Source organism: Panthera uncia (genome assembly GCF_023721935.1).
Source record: "Panthera uncia isolate 11264 chromosome D3 unlocalized genomic scaffold, Puncia_PCG_1.0 HiC_scaffold_8, whole genome shotgun sequence".
Taxonomy (NCBI): domain Eukaryota; kingdom Metazoa; phylum Chordata; class Mammalia; order Carnivora; family Felidae; genus Panthera; species Panthera uncia.
The window spans coordinates 58,604,198-58,623,149 of NW_026057586.1; the positions used below are offsets into that span (position 1 = coordinate 58,604,198).

Consider the following 18,952-nt stretch of genomic DNA (forward strand, 5'->3'; position numbering starts at 1 on the left):
GATATGGCCATCAGCAGTTACCCCAATAAGCGGCTTTTCCCCCCTCCCTTTTCTTTGTCCATGTAGCAATTTCAAGCAAGGGCTCAATAATGCCCAACTCAGGTCAGTGCCTATCCCTTGGCCCAAATAGTGCTGCCAGAAGCAAAGAGTATTGTAACTGACGTTGTAACATGCCCATCTCAGTGGTCAGAGGACACTCTTCTGTTGCCAGAAGGGCAAAAAGAAAGCTTCTCAAGCAGTCAGGAAACAACAGGTACCAAAGACCCTGCTGGGATCTAATTGTGGGAGGCTCTCGAAAGTCAGGCTGAGGGGGCTGAACTTTACTGAGTAGAAAACACGTGTACAAGGGAGAGACCTATTGTCAACTTGTCGGTTTATCTGGGAGGTACAGGGCAGGGCAGATCCCACGGATTCATCTACATAATACAATGAAGTTCTGAAGACAGTATTGCACGTAGGTATGTAAATGATCAGGAAGGCCATTTATCCCAAAGCATATCTTTCCCCTGATTAGCCACCCAACTTTTATAAAACAAGAACACTTCAAAAGACCCGATTTCCAGCCACGCATTAGCAGAATAATTCTTCAAGCCTAGGAGTCTTGGGGGGAAATTTAGTTATTGTCAGCCTTCCCCAGGATTGTTATTTCTCCTTGCAACCTAAGCATGCGGCCGCAGTGCTAATTCAGGTCTTCCTTTGCCAATGTTGAACCAAGGAGGGCGGTGGAAGACGGCAGTCCCACAGCACGGCACGCACCAAGGGCTGGCCCTTGTCAACACCTATTGTAGGAATTCTTAGAGGGGTCCCGACACAGAGCTTTAGGCCAAGTTTCGCCTCAGAGGCCCACGGAGCTTCCTTTAAAGAAAGCCCACAGCAAGAGTCCCCACCCAAGCAAAAGATTCCCCACCCAGTCCAAGGCCGGGAAGATGCCCCACCCAGCGGCAGGCTGGGCCGGCCTCCTAGGCTGGTTTAACTGGTTGGGACGACCGAAGCCTGCTGGCACAAAAGGTCTGCACTTCGGGAGCTGAGGAGCAGCCAGCCAGAGGGTGGAGAGGAAAGCTCTTTCCTTTCTCAAGACCACCGCAGGCGCTGCCCCAAAACCTCCTTCACTGATACTCGCTGGAGGTAGGTGTTACATCCCACCCAGTCCCCCAAGACCCGGGACTGCGCAGGCGCTGGCTGAGCACCCGCGCGGCGCGTTCTCTCGCGCGCTCCCTCAGCTTCCTTAGCGAGCCCCTGGGCCGAAGGAGGCGCGGTGCTTCCAGGGTGTTGTAGTGTGCTTCCTCGACGAAGGGCCCTCACGTAAACTGGGCGCTGGGCGTCGGAGAACTACGCCTCCCAGCGTGCCCCGCGCGAGGGCACAGGGCGTTTGCCCTTGACGGCTTTAGCCGTCAGCGCAGGGAGGAGGACCCGGGAAGCCGGCAGCGGCGGTAGGAGGGAATGCGCGTGCGCGCTGGGCCGGCTCGTCCCGTTCTGTCCCAATCATTGTAAACAGGCGGAGGCTGGGGCGGGGTGGGAATGGGGCGCCCGAGGCCGGCCAGGGGCGCAGCGCAGGAGGCGCCTACGGTGGCTGCGGCGGCACGGTGAGCGCGAGGAGGCGGCGGCTGCGGCGGGGCGGGCGGTCGCGCGGCGTCAGGCACAGGTCAGTGGCGGCCAGCGGTGGCGTGCGGGGGTCGTGGCGGTGCCCCTCGCCTGCCCGCGGGGCGCTCTCCGCACCCACCTCGCAGCGGCGTCTGTCAGGCAGCGTGCGGGGCTGGGAGCTCGCCGCGCGCGGGGTTGGAGTTGGGGGTGGGGGGCGTGGCTGCCCCGAGTGCGGGTTCATCCCGGGCAGGCTTCTCCCCAGTTCTCGCCCCCTTGCCGGCCGTTCCTCCCATTTGCCGGCCGGGCCTCCCTCGTGGCACCCGCGTTTGTGATTTGGTGCTCTCGGGGTCCGGAGGAGGAGGGTCGGGAACCGGGCCCCTCCCCCCTTGAGTCTCCAGGCCTCAGGGCAGCTCTTGGGCACCGGAACGGAGGAGAGGGGACTCTGTCTTTTATATAATCACTGTTTTTTCATCGCACCCGGAGTATTGACCCGTCTCCGGGACTTGCCCAGTGGGCTAGGAAAAGGCTCTTGATGTTTCCCACCGCTGGCATGGAAGCAGTGGAGCTCCTTTGAGTGCTTCGGTCTTTCGTTCAGGTTTCAGTGCGAATGGGGACAGATCTGGAGTTGAGAATCCTTCTTACAACTCATTCTCAAGTATGCTTGTGCCAAAAGGCTCTTCTTGAGGTCGCACCCCCCTCCCCCTTTTAAAATTTATCCTTAGCAGAGTGGAACAGGTTTTACACAATATTCCACACCTCAGCCTTAACCTGAAATAATTACGCTGTTTCGAGTTTTGCGATTCATTACTTCCGAGCCTCCCTCTTGCCTAAGCAGCTTGTTACTTCTAAGGCCTAGTAGAGTTCTTGACAGTAATTAAAATGTGAAGTCGAGATACTTTGAATGTGCATGGTAAGAGAAGTGCAGTCGTTTGGACATGGAGTTCACACACCATCTAGCCTGATTAGAAAAGCTTTCGCTGAATTTTTTTAGTGGAGTGGGCATGTTCGAAGGCTGCTGCAACTTTAGGTAGCATTCCATCATACTTGGGAGTTATTCATAAAATATTTAAGTGGTGATAAGGAGCAAGCTCGCTTTTGGTTTGGTGATTATGGAGGCAGCACTTCCAAATGAAAAAATGGGACTGCGAATAAGAAAGGTAACCTCACTTGACACGTTTCCAGTTATCTTGGTGATTTGATAGTTCCTTTCTGAGTGTCTTCCCGAAAATGAGTAATTGCTGTAAACTGTATTGGCAGTAGGAGAGGTAGGAAGGAAGTTAGTTAGTAGAGTGGTTCCCACTTTTCAAAGTGACCCATAGATTTAAGTGGAGTAGGCTAGTTTAACAGTAACCACAGGGCGGTAATTCTTTGAACAAAGAATCTTGAGGCCATGTACCATAACTTAATTTGCTCTCTCTTCAAAATAATCTCTCATTTTAGGTCTTTCTAATTTAGAAAACCAGAAGTGTCAGAAAATGAATATTTAATTTGTATCGTTGTGTTTGCACAGCTGTTTGCTTGGCAAGGAGAGATTGGGCCTGAATGTAACCCCCAAATATGTCCTTTTTGAAAGAAAATTCCTGATCGAAACCTAAGTTAGTATATGTGGGAGGAATAAGGAAGAATGCAGGTCATTTAGTATGGGAGAATTACTAGTAATAATTCCATAGCAGCAGGTACTGTCCCAGGTGAAGAAGACTTCCAGATGGATAAGGCACTGCCCCTGCTTTCAGAATGGTCAGATTCTATCTCTGACTTGAACCGTTACCAAGTACAGTACGTTTTTGAGATTATTTTGACTGGACAAAGCGTGGGCGTATACAGGGTGTATAAAGGAGTTAGTGGCCAGTTTCCTAAGGGAAGAGGAGATTGAGAAAGGTGGCAGCGGTAAGGAAAACGTTATGTATAGGAGGGGATGAAAAGAGTAAGGATGGGCATTTAGGTAGAAGGAGTGTGAGCAAAAGCACAGGGGTCTAAGCTGCCATAGTGAGTTGGCAGAGGCGAAATTATGGATAGTCTTATACACAGTTGAAGTAATGCCAGCTTTTATCTTGTGAGCAAATAGGAGTCACTGAGACAGGATAAAGAAAAGAGAAGCCTAGGCCAGCTCAACCCATTAGCTCCCTGCTGTGTGTTAGGTGTTGTCTTAGGTACTTCATGCTTTAAATTCTTAAACTTGAAGGTTTAGGCATGACTGAGGCAGAAAATGAGAGAAAGGAACTTAAGGCAGAAGGAAAGCTGGACATGATTAGAGAGAGCATAGAACACTTTTAAAAATTAGAAGTCGTTCTCTACAACTATGGCATTGGGTTTATGGTGGGAAGTAGCAGAAGATGAGGCTGCCTAGATAGATCCTTGAGCATTGCATGCCATTCTAGGGATTCTAGAGGTTTTTTTTCCTATAGATAATAATAGAGTTCATGGATTTTAATCAGGAAAGATTCTTGAAAGGTTTTCATTTTAGAAAGATCATTCTGGTATTACAGAATGCAGATTTCAGAAGGGAGGGAGGGGAGGTAAGGCAGGGTGCAGAGAGACTGGTTAGGAGTTTTTGTAATAATTGAGGTGACAAGTAAGACCCTACGTTTAAGGTAGCAGCAGTGGAGATACACAGGAGTAAGTTCCTAGCACAAACATTTAGAAAGTAGAATTCATAGGATTCAGTTACAGTTGGATTTTAACTTGGGTGATTGAATAGACAATGGTAAAGTACAGTTGACCCTTGAACAATGCAGGGGGTAGGGGTGCTGACCCCCTTGCAGTCTAAAATTCATGTATAACTTTTGACCCCCTCAGAACTTAACCACTAATAGCCTGCTGTTGACTGGAAGCCCTACTGATAACAAAAAGTCAATTAACACATATTTTGTATGTCATGTGTGTTATATACTGTATTCTTACGGTAAAGTTAGAGAAAAAAAGTGTTATTAAGAAAATTATAAGGAAGAAAAATACGTTTACAGTACAGTACTGTATTTATGGAAAAAGACCACATGAGTGGACCTGCACAGCTCAAACTCATGTTGTTCAAGGGTCAACTCTGTACTGAGACAGGGACTTCAGGAAGAGGAGCAAACTTGGGGAGGAACAGTATTTTAGCTTTTGGATATACTGAATAGGGAGTTAATCTATGAAACATTCAAGTGGAAACATTGGCTGCAGAGTCGGGTGTGTGGATTTGGAGTCTCCGAGAAGTCTTACTGTGCAAGTCAGCAGGCTGTATTCTAGGTGGTAGCTGAAACCTTTGATTTAGGTAATACCATGTAGGAAGAATTTACCAATGGAGGATAGTCCTGGAAATAGACAATGGAGAATAACATTTAAAGCCAGATAGAGGAATAAGACCTGGAAAGGGAAATTCCTGTGTTTAGAGATGCAGAGAAATCATGAGAAAATGTCATAGAAGCCAAAATGGAATCATTTCAAAAGGAAGTTGTACTTCAAAACCAACTCTCCAGGAAAAAAAAAAAAAAAAATTAAAAAAAAAAAGCTATGCTCTAACTGCTTTGAGAACTTGAGTTAAACAAGGATTGTTAGGAGTCTATTGAATTTAATAACTAAGATCAGTTGTAACATTCTACTTAATGCTTAACTTAAATTCTACTTAATACAATTAACTTTTGGGGAAGGAACTAGGTTTTATTGAATTGAGGAGTTAATAGAAGGTCAGAGAGTGAAGAAAATAAATGTAGATTATTTCAAGAATAAATAAGTCTTAGCTGTGAAGAATGGAAAGAGGTGTTAGCAGAAGGTAGAAAGGGTTAAGGGAGTGATTTTTAACATGGCAAAGATTTAAGCCTGCTTTTTTCAAGTGTACAATTTAGTGGTTTTTAGTATATTCATACAGTTGTGCAGCCATCTCCACAGTCAACTAGAACGTTTTTATTATCCCGAGGAAGAAACCTTTTACGCATTGTCAGTCACTCACCATTCCTCCTACTCCCACCCATTAGCAACCACTAACCTACTTGCTCTCTCTGGATTTGCCTACTCTGGACATTTTGTATAAATGAAATCATATATATTATCATTTGTGACTGACTTCCTTTACTCAGTATAATGGTTTCGACGTTTATCATATTGTAGCATATATCAGGACTTAATTCCTTTTTATTGCCAAATAATCTTCCATTGCCTGGTTGCACCATGTTTTGTTTATCCAGTGATCAGTTGGTGACTGAGTTTTTTCTACTTTATGGCTATTGTGAATAATGTTGGTGTGAATATTCATGTGCAAGTTTTGGTGTGGATGTATGTTCCTCCTGGGTATATACCTAGGAATAGAATTGCTGGATCGTATAGCGACTCTTACGTTTAACATTTTGAGGAAGTGCCAAACTGTTTCCCAAAGCAGCTGTACCATTTCATCATGCAGTGTAGGGATTCTGGTATCTCCATATCCTCACCAACACTTGTTATGTTCTGGGTTTTAAAATTTTAGTTATCATTGTGGGTGTGAATTGGTATCTCATTGTGGTTTTGATTTGATGATATTGACCATCTTTTCAATGGCTTTTGTAGGTCATCTTTGGAAAAATACCTACTCAAGTCCTTTGCCCACTTTAAATTGGGTTGTCTCTATGTTTTTGCGTTGTAAGAGTTCTTTTTGTTTATTCTGGATGCTAGACCCTTATCAAATAGATGATGTGCAAATATTTTCTTCCGTTCTTTAGGTTGTCTTTTTACTTTCTTGATAACATCTTCTGATAGTAAAAGTTTTTAATTTTGATGAAGTACAGTCTGTCCATTTTTTCCTTTTTGTTACTCATGATTTTGTTGTCATATTTAAGAATCCATTGTCAAATCCAAGGATGTAAAAATTTAGGCTAGTACTCTTTTAAGAGTTTTATGGTTTTAGCTTTTATGTTTCGGTGTTGATTCATTTTGAGTGAATTTTTATGTGTGGTCTGAGATATGGGTCCGTTTTTTTGCATGTGGAAATCCAGTTGTTTCATACCCATCTGTTGAAGAGACCATTCTTTTCCCATTGAATAGTCTTGGCACCCTTGTTGGTAATCAGTTGACCATAGATGTTTGGGTTTATTTCTGGACTCCAATCAATTCTGTAGGTCTGTATGTTTATACTAATGCCAGTACTACATTGTTTTGGCTATTCTATAGTTTTGTAGTACCTTTTGAAATCGGGAAGTGTAAGTGTTCCACCTTCTTCTGTTTCATTATTTTTTGTGGCTTGATTCAGGGCCCATTGTAATTCCATGTTAAACTGAAGATCAGTTTTTCCATTTCTGCAAAAGAGATTGTTGAAATTTTGATAGAGTTTGCATTGAATCTATATATCCCTTTGAGTTAGGGCATTATTATTTTGTCTTAACATTGTTGAGTCCTCCGGTCTGAAAAGTCTATATTCCCTATGTTGTACCTTTTACCTCCACAAATGGAATTTTTTTAAAATTTCATTTTTGGACTGTATCATCATACACAGTTAATTTTCTATCTTCACCTTGTATCCTATAACTTTGTTAAACTCATTTATTGTCTCTAATAATTTTCTAGTATATTCTTTTGGGTTTTCTATGTAAGATTCTGTCATCTGTGAATGGAGACAGTTTTACTTCTTCCTTTGCAATGTGAATGCTTTTTTTTTTTTTTTTTTTTTTGCCTGGTTGTCCTGGCTAGAACTTCCAGTTCAATGTTGAATAGAAGTGGCAAGGACAAATCTCCTTGTCCTGTTCCTGGTCTTAGGAGGAAAGCTTCCAGTCTTTCACCATTAATTGTAATGTTAACTATGGGTTTTTCACTGATGCCCTTGATCAGTTTGACAAAGTTCCCTTCTATTCTTAGTCTGTCAGATGTTCTGTTAAATGTTGGTTAAGGTTCCTACATATTTTTTAATTTAAAAATTATTTTTCAAATTATTGATTTTCATTGTTATTTCATTGTGGTCAGAGAATATACTTTATGTGCTTTCAGTCTTATAAAATTTATTCAGATTTGTTCATGGCCTAACATATGATCTTTCTTTAAGAATGTTCCAGGTGCACTTGGGATGAATCTGTATTCTGCTATTGTTGAGTGGAGTGTTCTGTGGATTTCTGTTAGGTTTAGTTTAAAGTATTGTTCAAGTCTTCTCTTTTTCTTATTGATGTTTTGTCTAGTTAGTCTATACATTTTGAAGTCTTCAACTATTGTTGAACTGTTTTTCCTTTCAATTTAGTTAGTTTTTTTGTTCCATGTCTTTTAGGGTTCTGTTATTAGGTGCATATATGTTTGTAATTGTTATCTTACCGTTTTATCATTAAATATTTTTCTTTGTCTCTTAGAATATATTTTTGTTTTAAAATTTATTTTGTTACTAGTATAGCCAGTCCTCCCAGCACTCTTTTGGTTACGGGTTGTATGAAATATCTTTTTATTTTCAACTTGTGTCTTAGAACCTAAAGTGAGTGTCTTATGGGCAATAGATAGTTGTATCTTTAAAAAAAAAAAATCTGTTTTGCTAGTGTCTGCCTTTTAATTTTGGGAATTCAACCAATTTATATTTGAAGTAATTATTCATTAATAAGAACTCCTGCCCTATTACTGTTTGTTTTCTATATATTTAAAATTTTTTTTATTCTTCATTTCTTCCATTATTGCCTTTTCTGTTTCTTTGCAGTGTACTATTTTAATTCCTATATTTTGTTTACTACATAGTTTTGAGTTAGCTCTTAGTGGTTAACCTGGGGTTATGATTAACATTTTAATTTGTATTAGTCTAGTTCAGATTAATAACAGGTTAATTTCAACAGTGTACTCCTATAGCTCCACTCCCCTTTATAGTGCTGTTGTCACAAGTTGTATCTTTATACCTTGTATGTCCATCTGATTTAAAACTGTTGCTTTATGCAGAGAAAATAGATACAAATGAAAAATACATTTATGCTATCTTTTACATTTACCTATGTAGTTACTTTTACTGCCGTTCTTTATTTCTTCATGTGGATTCAAATTACTGTCTAGTGTCCTTTCATTTCAGCATGAAGGACTCCCTTTAGCATTTCTTGTAGGATAAGCCAATTAGCAATGAATTTTTTCAGATTTTTTTCTTCTGAGAATGTATTATTTTTTTCTTTCAATTCTGAAGGATAATTATACAAGATAAAGATTCTTGGTTGACAGTTTTTTCCTTCCAGTACTTTGATTATGTCATCCCACTGCCTTCTGGCCTGTATGGTTTCTGATGAGAAGTCAGCTGTTAATGAATGAAGATGCCTTGTATGTGATGAGTCACTTCCGTGGGCTTCTTTCAAGATTCTCTCTTTGTTTTTATAACTATTTGATGAAGATGTGCCTCAGTGTGAATTTCATTGAATTTCTCCTGCTTGGAGTTTAGTGAGCTTCTTTGATATATAGATTAATATTTCATTAAATTCGAGAAGTTTTTAGCCACAGTTTCTTCAGATATTATTTCTTCACTTTTCTCTCTCCTTTTCTTTTGGGACTGCCACTATACTTGGTATGCCAGATGGTGTACCACAGATCTCTTAGGTTTTGTTATATTTTCTTCATTAATTTTTCTTTCTGATCCCCAGACTGATATATATCAATTGACCTGTCTTTAAGATCACTGGTCTTTGTCCTGCCTTCTCAAATCTGATGTTGAGTCTGTATAGTGAATTTTTCATATCAGTTGTTATACTTTTTAATTCCAGAATTTCTATTTGATTCTTTAAAAAATAATTTTTTAATTTTTATTTATTTATTTTTAGTGTTTATTGACTTAGAGAGAGAGAGAGTGCACACGTAAGCAGGGGAGGGGTGGAGGGAGAGGGAGAGAGAGGATCCCAAGCAGACTCTGCGCCATTAGCACAGAGTTCGATGCAGAGCTTGAACCCGTGAACGATGAGATCATGACCTGAGCCAAAATCAAGAGTTGGATGCTTAACTGACTGAGCCACCCAGGTGCCCCTAAAAGTAATTTCTATCTTTTTATTGATGTTCTCTACCTGGTGAGACAGAATTCTTACGCTTTCTTTTAGTTTTTTAGGCATCATTTCCTTCAGCTTTTGAACATACTTAAATCAGATCTTAAAGTCTTTGTCTAGTAAGTCTGATATCTGGGATTCCTTAGGGAGTTTCCGGTGATTGCTTTTTTTTTTTTCCTGTGTGTGTGGGCCATTCCTTCTTGTTTCTTTACATGTGCGTAATTTTTTGTTGAAATTGGACATTTTGAGTATTATAAAATGGCAGTTCTGGAAATTAGGTTCTCCTGTTTCCCCAAGGTTGTTGCTACTTGTAACTGTTGTTAGTTGTTTAGAAACTTTTCTGAACTAATTTTCTAAAGTATATATATTCTTTATTATGTGTGCCCATTGAAGTCTGTGTTCTGTTAGCTTATTGGTCAGCTAATGATTGGACAGGTATTTCCTTAAAACATTTCATACCAAAAATATCTCCCAGTATGTTCAGAGGGGTGTTGTGCTACTGTTGAAGTATTCCTTGAGCACTCGGCCACTTTACAGCTCTGGTTAGTCTTAATTTCCTGTTTGTATAAAGGTCAGGGTCATCCAGAGTGAGCCTTCTTGGTACAGTAAACTCAGTGAGATTCACACTGAGACTCTTAATCAAACAGTTGAAAAACAAAGAGAGAATCTTGAAAGAAGCAAGACAGAAGTGACTCCCCACATACAAGAATCCTCAATATCACTTAACAGCCAACTGCTCTGACTTCTTAGCAGAAACCATAGAGGCCAGGAAGTGGTGGGATGACATAGTCCAAGTACTGGAAGAAAAAAAAAAAGTCAAGAGCTGACAAAATTCCTGAGCATGTGCACAGCCCTGGGCATACACATTGCGTCCTAGATTTCCCAGGAATCTGTTCAAGTCTTTATTTCCCAAAACATCTCATCGCCCAGCCTCACCACTCAAGGTTTTTTGGTCAGTTTGTTTGCCCCAGCTTTTACTCATTGCATCAGGCAGCAGCGCTGAAAACATCTGCCTGTAAATGTTTTTGGCAAATACCCTTTGTGTCCTGTAGTGGCTTTAGCTTTGGGGAAAGTCTGAGGTAGCAGTATTAGGTGAGATAAAGCTCGACTTTTCAGAAAGTCTTCCAGGGAGCCCTTAGGTAGGTCAAAACAAATAGTTTCAGTTTGTTTGTGAATGAGGTTTGTTCTGCCGGCCAGTGCTGGGAACGTGTGCTGCTGTTTTCATGGCTGCCACTGATCTGCGGAGCTCAGGGTAGGACGAGAGTAAGTTAAATGCCACAAAGCTCTGTGTTTTTACCAAGATTTAGTGGTGTCTTGAATAAGTAATCCTGGGATTGCTGCAAGCTTTGGGTTAGTTTCTGCTGTTCTGGAAAAGTTGATTCTCACAGTTTTTAGTTGCTTTTACGGAGGGGTGGACTTTTGCTGTTTCTCATGCCAGCATTTTGCCAACATTCCATCTATTACATTACACTTAACTTTTAGGCTACCTGGTATTCGTATAGTTCAAGTGAATTTCATGTAGCATACAGTAAGCCAGCATATTCTTCTTCTCAGTGCTTTATTTTTAAAGGATTTTAGATGTGTATAGAGATGCAATGTAAATAAAGGTTTCTTGGCTGTTATAAATGTGATGTTAAGTATCCTTTTACTTATATTCTTGCTTACTTTTGTGTGTTTGAGGATAAGGTTTTAATAGTGGAATTGCTAGGTGAGAATATTAATTTTTGATAGGTTTTGTTAAATTGCCCTTTTAAATGTATCAGTTTACACTTTTACGACTAATGTATTAGGGTGTCTCTTCCTACACACCCTTCCATTATTGGGTATCAGACCTGTTCATCTTCAGAAGATTTGCAGTTAAAAAAGAACATGTCTTTAATTTCCTATTCCTTAATTTTTAAAATCTCTTTTTTGTGTGTTTTGTGTTTATACCCTCTACCATTTTTTTCTTTTTAAAAAAATTTTTAATGTTTTTTTAGATTTTATTTTGTAATATAATTTATTGTCAAATTGGCTAACATACAGTATGTAAAATATGCATGTTTATTTTTTCTGAGAGAGAAAATCCCAAGCAGGCTCCATGCTTTCAGTGCAGAGCCTGATGTGCGGCTCTATCCCACAAACCCTGAGATCATGACCTTAGCCAAAATCAAGAGTCAGATGCTTAACCAACTGAGCCACCCATGTACCCCTTGTTTTTCTTTCTTTTTACTTTTTTTTTTTTTTTAATGTTTATTTTTGAAGGAGGGAGAGACAGCGTGTGAGTGGGGGCGGGGGCAGAGAGAGGGAGACACAGAATCCGAAGCAGGCTCCAGGCTCTGAGCTGTCAGCACAGAGCCCGATGTGGGGCTCGAACCCACAAACTGTGAGATCATGACCTGAGCCAAAGTCAGACACTCAACCGACTGAGCCACCCAGGCGCCCCTTTTTTTTCTTTTTAAAACATTTTATAAAATATTTGCCACATGCAGTGTCAGTATTTTTTTCCACGTTTCTTCTTGGCTTATTATTTTTTTAAAGTTTAAGTTTTTTTAAAGTTCATTTATTTATTTTTAAGAGTATGCAGACGCTCAGGGGGCAGGGGCAGAGAGAAAGGGAAAGAGGGAGAATTCCAAACAGGCTGCACACTGTCAGCTCTAAGCCTGACATGGGGCTTGAACTCAAGAACCGTGAGATCATGCCCTGAGCTGAAACCAAGAGCTGGATGCTTAACTGACTGAAACACCCAGGTCCCCCTCTTCTTGGCTTTTTAAATGTGTTTACGATGTTTTTAAAATTTTTTGAGGGGTTTTCAAAGGGACAATCACAAAGAAAAGGCAGGAAAAACCTCATTTTTCAGAGTGTTAGATGGGGGAGAAATATAGTTTAGAAAATTTCAAGTTTTGTCCAGACATTTTTTTTTTTTTAAAGTTAGTGAAAGCTCGAGCGCCAGCATTAGCAGGGGAGGGGCAGAGAGAGAGGGAAAGAGAAAATCCTAAGTAGGCATCGGGCCTGTACAGAGCCTAATGCAGGGCTTGATCTCAGAGGGTGAGACCACGACCTGAGCTGAAATTAAGAGTCAGACGTTTAATCGACTAAGCCACCCAGGTGCTCTGTCCAGACATCTTTATACTCTTGCTTTTTTTTATAGTTAATAGCACAAGTAAATATTGGCTAATCTTCTTATTGCTTACTGAGTGCCTACTATATATGAGGGATTCCATTCTACTTAATCTTGCCAATGCCTTGCCAGATGTCAGTATTCTTTTGTACAGATAAGGAAATTTGGTCTCTGAAAGGTGATGGTACTTAGTCAAAACCCATAGTTGTGTTCCAGACAGAGTTAAGATTCGAGCCCAGATCATCAAACTCCAGAGCCCAATATACTTCCTATTTACCAAATTAGCTCTCTGTCGGGATATTTCCCAGTTTCCTTACAGAGGGAAGGGAGTCTGCATGAGACAAATATGATTGTGTTTTTCTCAGCCGTTAAAGATGCTGCCAAAGGAAGAACAACTTAATTTCTTGTATGTTCTTGCAGAGATATTTTATACACATACAAAGATACATGTATATCTTTAAACATGTATATCTTCCATTCTAAACAGTTGTAGTACATGGAGTGAGGGAATCAATATTTGTTGAGCGCTTGCTGCGTACCAGGCACTAGGCCTATTTCTTTTTTTTTTTTTTTTTTAATTTTTTTAATGTTTATTCATCTTTGAGAGACAGAGAGAGAGACAGAGCATGAGTGGAGAAGGGGTACAGAGAGGGAGACACAGAATCCGAAGCAGGCTCCAGGCTCCAACGAGCTGTTAGCACAGAGCCCGACGCGGGGCTGGAACTCACAAACCGTGAGATCATGACCCGAGCCGAAGTGGGCCGCTTAACTGACCGAGCCACCCAGGCGCCCCAACTAGGCCTATTTTTTTGAGTGAAGTCCTTAAAACTGATTGCCTTAGAAAGTTGTACAAATATTTAGATATGAAGCTTCTGCATCAAAAATTGTTAAAAACAAAAGTACTAGTAAAACATTTGGAATTGCTTTCAGAGCCACCCAGGTGCCCCCAGTTTGGATACAGAAATACTGAAGAGAAAAAGAGAAGGAAGATGAGGAAGAAAGCTCCCCTCTCCTATACTAGAAAGAAGACTTTGTAAGGAAAATTTATAGATTGTAGCAATTTTAAGATGTTGGCAATTTTAAGTAGTTTCTTCGGAAGTTAAAATAATAAATCAAGACCTTTGACGTTCCGCTTAGGAAAATCATGGGAAACAAAAGTGTGGATGTAAAACTGGAGAAGAGGCTCGTTGAAGTCTATATTGTTAACCCCCTAGTGTGGTAACACAATTGGAAAGCAGCAGATACCATCCAAGTTTTTCAACTTAAGTTTAGTGTTTTAAGAAAATGAGCATATTATGACATTAAATTTAGCTTCCTTAGGTTTTCCTTAGGTTACTTTTTCTTTTTTTAAATTCACAGACTTTTTTAAAGCAGTTTTAGGTTCACAGGAAAATTGAGCAGAAGATAGAGATTTCCCATATGCCCCCTGCCCCCACATATGCATAGCCTACCCCATTATCAGCACCCCCTTCACGAACCCTTGCCGGAGTGGTACATTTGTTATGCTTGATGACCCTACAGTGACACTTCATAATCACCCAGAGTCCACAGTCCACATTAAAGTTCCTTTGGTGTTGTACATTCTGTGGGTTTGGACAAATACGTGACATGTACCTACCATTGTGTTATCACACAGTGTTTTCACTGCACTAAAAATCCTTTGTGCTCTGTCTGTTCTTCCTTCCCTGCCTCCTTCCACAGCCACAGCAACCATTGATCTTTTAGCAGTCTCCAGAGTTTTGCCTTTTCCAGAATGTCATATAATGGGAGTCAGTACAGTATGTAGCCTTTAAAATTTTTTTGTTTTTATTTATTATTATGTTAAAATATTTATATATTTATTTATTTTGAGAGAGAGAAAGAGAGAGATGGAATCCCAAGCAAGCTCTGTGCTGTGAGCATAGAGCCCATCACAGGGCTTGAACTCTGCTTAACTGACTCAGCCACCCATGCGCCCCAGTATGTACCTTTTTAGATTGGCTTCTTTCACTTAGTAACAGGCACTTAAAATTCTTCCTCCATTTAAGATTCCACTCATTTATTTTTATCACTGAATAATATTCTGGTGTCTGAATATATCACAGCTTATTTATCCGTTCCCTTATGAAAGGGCATCTTGGTTGCTTTTAAGTTTTGGCAATTATGAATAAATGTAATTCTCTAAGCCGCCATGAACATCTTATGTGCAGGTTTTTGTGTGTACATAAGTTCTCTCAACTCATTTGGGTAAATACCAAAACACCAAGGAGTGTGATTGCTGCGTTGTATGTTGTATGAGGATGTTTAGTTTTATAAGAAACTGCTAACCTGTTTTCCAAAGTGACTTTGCCATTTTGCATTTCCACCAGCACTGAATAATAGTTCCGTATCTTCATCAGCATTTGGTTTTGTCAGCATTTTGGATTTTGGCTATTCTAATAGGTATGTAGTATTTTCTTGTTTTGTTTTTTTTAACTGAGGCATAACTGACATTTATTTTAGGTGTACAATGTTATGATTCCATATTTGTATATATTGCAAAATGATCACAAGAAGTCTAGTTAACATCCTTTGCCATACGTAGTTACAAAAACATTTTTTTTTAATGTTTTTAATGTTTATTTTTGAGAGAGACAGAGTGTGAGTGGGGGAGGGCCAGAGAGAGAGCTCCCTCTCTCCCAGAATCTGAAGCAGGCTCCAAGCTCTGAGCTGTTAGCACAGAGCCAGATGTGGGGTTCAAACTCATGAACCGTGAAATCATGACCTGAGCCGAAGTCAGACGTTTAACTGACTGAGCCACCCAGGTGCCCCAACAATTTTAAAAATAGATATATCATTTTTTTTAAATCTAGATTTTTTTTTATCAGGTTCATCATTTTAATTAGAAATGTTCCCTAATGATATGGAGCATTTTTCATATGTTTACTTGCCATTTGTATATTTTCTTTGGTGTCTGTTCTGCTCTTTTACCCATTTTTAAATGGATTTGTTTTCTTATTGTTAAGTTTCGAGAGTTCTTAGTACATTTTGGATAACAGTCCTTTGTTACATTATAGTCTTTTATGAATATTTTCATCCAGTGTGGCTTGTCTTCTCATTCTTGGTCTTAAGTCTCTTAATTTTTATGTTTACCCTGCCCACTCTCTTTTTCTTACAAAATATTAACTAAAGAAACTAAATTCCATACCCTATAGATTTTGAAGCTTAATCAGATTAAGATTTTATTTGCTTATTTTTGCAAGGCTGATGTGTGTGTCCATCAGAGAGCACATTAAGGTGTTTCTTTTTTGTGTAAGATATTAGCAGCCATTGATAATCATTACCAGTACCCATTTTTAACTCGCTTATTAAGTGGTGATAGTCTTTCATTTCTTTGTTTATTAGGTGGAAGATTTTGATCAAAATAAATTTGCTGCATCAACACTTTGTAATGGAAGTTCAGGATAAATGCCTTTTTCCCCCTTTATTTGCCAGCTATTGCAAATAATGAGATGGTTCTCTAGCATTCTGCAAAGTGACCAGTGAATTTTATTTTTGAGTCTATTATGAACTCATGGATTTAAATATACTTGATACATTTTAGTTGACTGCAATTATTTTATTAATTTTTGACCAGTGGGATCATCTTCTACTTGCCTTCTGAGTCATTTGGACTTGATTTCAAGCATCTTTTGTAACTTTATTTTTTTTTTAATGACATGATATTTCAGTCTCGTCTTGTACATATCCTGCTCTGAGATCTGGTGTCAGCCTAATGGAAATATCTAATAGTTCCATGTTATGTTGTTATGTTCACACAACTTAATGTGTATTTATGTCATGACAATTTAGTTCATATTTGAAAAAAAATACATATAAATTGAAAGAGAAGATAATATTTTTATTTCACTCTTAAATAACTAAATGGTTTGCCTGTGCCTGCTGGATACTGTACATATTAATAACTTTGTAATCAGATTGGACATTACCACTGTCATTTCTTATCCCATGTTGATTTTCACATGGTACTTAAAAAAAAATTATAGCTACTATCCCCAAAATCTCACTTCACAAAAATATGCCATTGACAGGAATGTAGCTCAACCTAATGTTGAAATTGAACTTCTTTTAGCTGGTAGTTTGTACAGTGTCTGACAGATGTTGAGCACTGCTCTTTGTCTCAAATTGAAGATGCCCCATGGCTCTTTTATGACTTGGTTTATGATGCTCTGGGTGCCTCAGTGCACTGTTTGGGAACCATCAACTAGGTATTTCTGCCCAGTTTCTGTTGCAACCAGTGGTGTGCATTTTCAGTTTGTTTGTTTGTTTGTTTGTTTGTTTGTTTGTTAGTAATCTCTACACCCAACATAGGGCTTGAACTCATAACCCCAAGATCAAGAGTGGCATGCTCTTCCTATTGAGCCAACCAGGTACCTCCTTTGGTGTGTGTCTTAAAAGTTATTGTTAAATAAAGTTTGTTTGTCCTTATACTCTCCAGTTAAATTCTCATGTAAGATTTCCTTGAGAATAGATTATCTGATTATGAAATGTGGCAGGAAGGAGGCCTGTCTTCTCACCCCTCAAAAGGGTATACCATACCTCTAAAAATGTTCTGTTTCACTGATAAGTACCAAATGATATGTATTATGATTTTTTTTAATAAGAAAACTTTTTTTGTCCTGTGTATAGAATGACTGCTAGTGATACCACTTTGATTTTGTTTAAAGGCAAGAGTCCACTGTGGGTTTTCCCCTGATACTTAATATACATCTCTACTTTTTGATTTGGGCAGCTGCACATAGGACTGAACTGTGTCCTTTCCAGCCTACCTTGTAGACAGAAGGTGGAATTATTTTCTGTATGTTTTGGCTGCTCATTTTCCAACACTTGACATTCGAATCCTTAGAGTCTGAACTTTCACTTTAAATAAAGGACATAAGCTATGCTCTTTTATATTATTTTTTACCTTGAAGCATAGTTGACACACATTGTTACGTTACTTTCAGGTGTACAAGGTAATGATTCCACAAGTCTATACATTATGCATTGTTCATCACAAGCCTAGCTACCATCTGTCACTACACAACCCTATTACAATACCATTGACTATATTCCCCATGCTGTATCTTTCATCCCTGTGATTTATTCACTCCATAACTGCAAGCCTGTACCTCCCACTACCCTTTACCCATTTTGCTTAACTGCCCTCCCCTCTCCCTTCTGGCAACCATTAGTTTTGTTTTCTGTATTTATGAGTCTATTTCTTATGCTCTTCAGATTTCATTCTCATCTGGAGGTTGATTTTACAGATTGCATTATGTTAATTTCCTGAACTAACTTGTTAGTTTTTCTGTTTTCTTGTCATTAATTGTATAGTAGTTGTCAGCATTGAAAATGCATTCATTTTCATTATAATGAACTTCAGAATTTAAAATTTTTAAATTTTCTTTTACATGAATATCTTGGGCATATTGTTCCTTTCTTCTTTTTTTTTTTTTTTTTTTTTAGTTTATTTATTTTGAGAGAGAGAGAGGGACAGAGAGAGAAGGGGAGAGAGATTTACAAGCAGGCTCTGAACTGTCAGCATGGAGCCCTGTGTGGGGCTCAAACTCACATGAGATCATGACCTGAGCTGAAATCAAGAGTCAGGCAACACTTAACCCACTGAGCCACGCAGGCACCCGTAGGCATATTATTTTAATCAGTGACACTGATAATGTTAGAAAGCTGAGTAGAAAACATGAAATCACTGTGTCATTCAGTGAATTTCTGTGAGTGGCATGTGGGACTCTAATTAAATGTTTGTTTGGATAGACACCTGGGGGTAGGGGAGAAACTAAAGGTGAAGTCTTAGAATATATAAGAAGGGTATAGAAAAGAAACAATAACTTCACATAAAGAGTAAAATCTCTATTAAGGTACAGCCCTAAATAGTTGTTAGTAGATTTGAAAGGACTAATTATGTAACAAGGGCAATTGATCTGTGGGGATGTGCATGAGAAATTGTCGTCAAGCTTGTAAATGTGAATACTCGTGTGCATTTACTGGGCATAGGTCATAAACCTCAAGCATACTATCATGGGGATAATCTCACTGCTGATGTTTTGAACCCCTCTAAACCCTATCTGCTTCATCTGAAGGATTATATAGGTCCCATTTTGTTTATAAACTTAAAACATTTTTTTTCTTGGACGGTAACATTCATATTTTAAGAGAAATCCCTTTTTCTCTTTTATTTGGTTTTAAAATGAGATTGCCAGCATCCTTCTTTGTGTGTGTGAGACATGATTTTTTTAAGTTTTAAAATTGTATCAGAATAATTCTGAAGATAGTTTAAGGTATCCAGTAGTGCTCGTGTAGAGTGACTACCGCTGGCTGAGACTGCCGT

The 18,952-nt window shown here is 39.3% G+C and overlaps 1 protein-coding gene across 5 annotated transcripts in view; it reads left to right on the forward strand.

Moving 5' to 3' along the window:
- Positions 1-995: 995 nt before the first annotated feature.
- RALBP1 (ralA binding protein 1) overlaps positions 996-18,952 on the forward strand; it is a 47,507-nt gene continuing 29,550 nt past the window's right edge. Inside the window, exons 1-2 of one of the 5 annotated variants that reach the window (XM_049620432.1) lie at positions 1,480-1,642; positions 14,955-15,027. The gene's annotated coding sequence lies outside the window, so the exon portion shown is untranslated. Of the gene's footprint in view, positions 1,126-1,479; positions 1,643-14,954; positions 15,028-18,952 lie in introns of those variants that run through there. The other 4 variants (XM_049620433.1, XM_049620429.1, XM_049620431.1 and 1 more) reach the window with 4 other exon arrangements.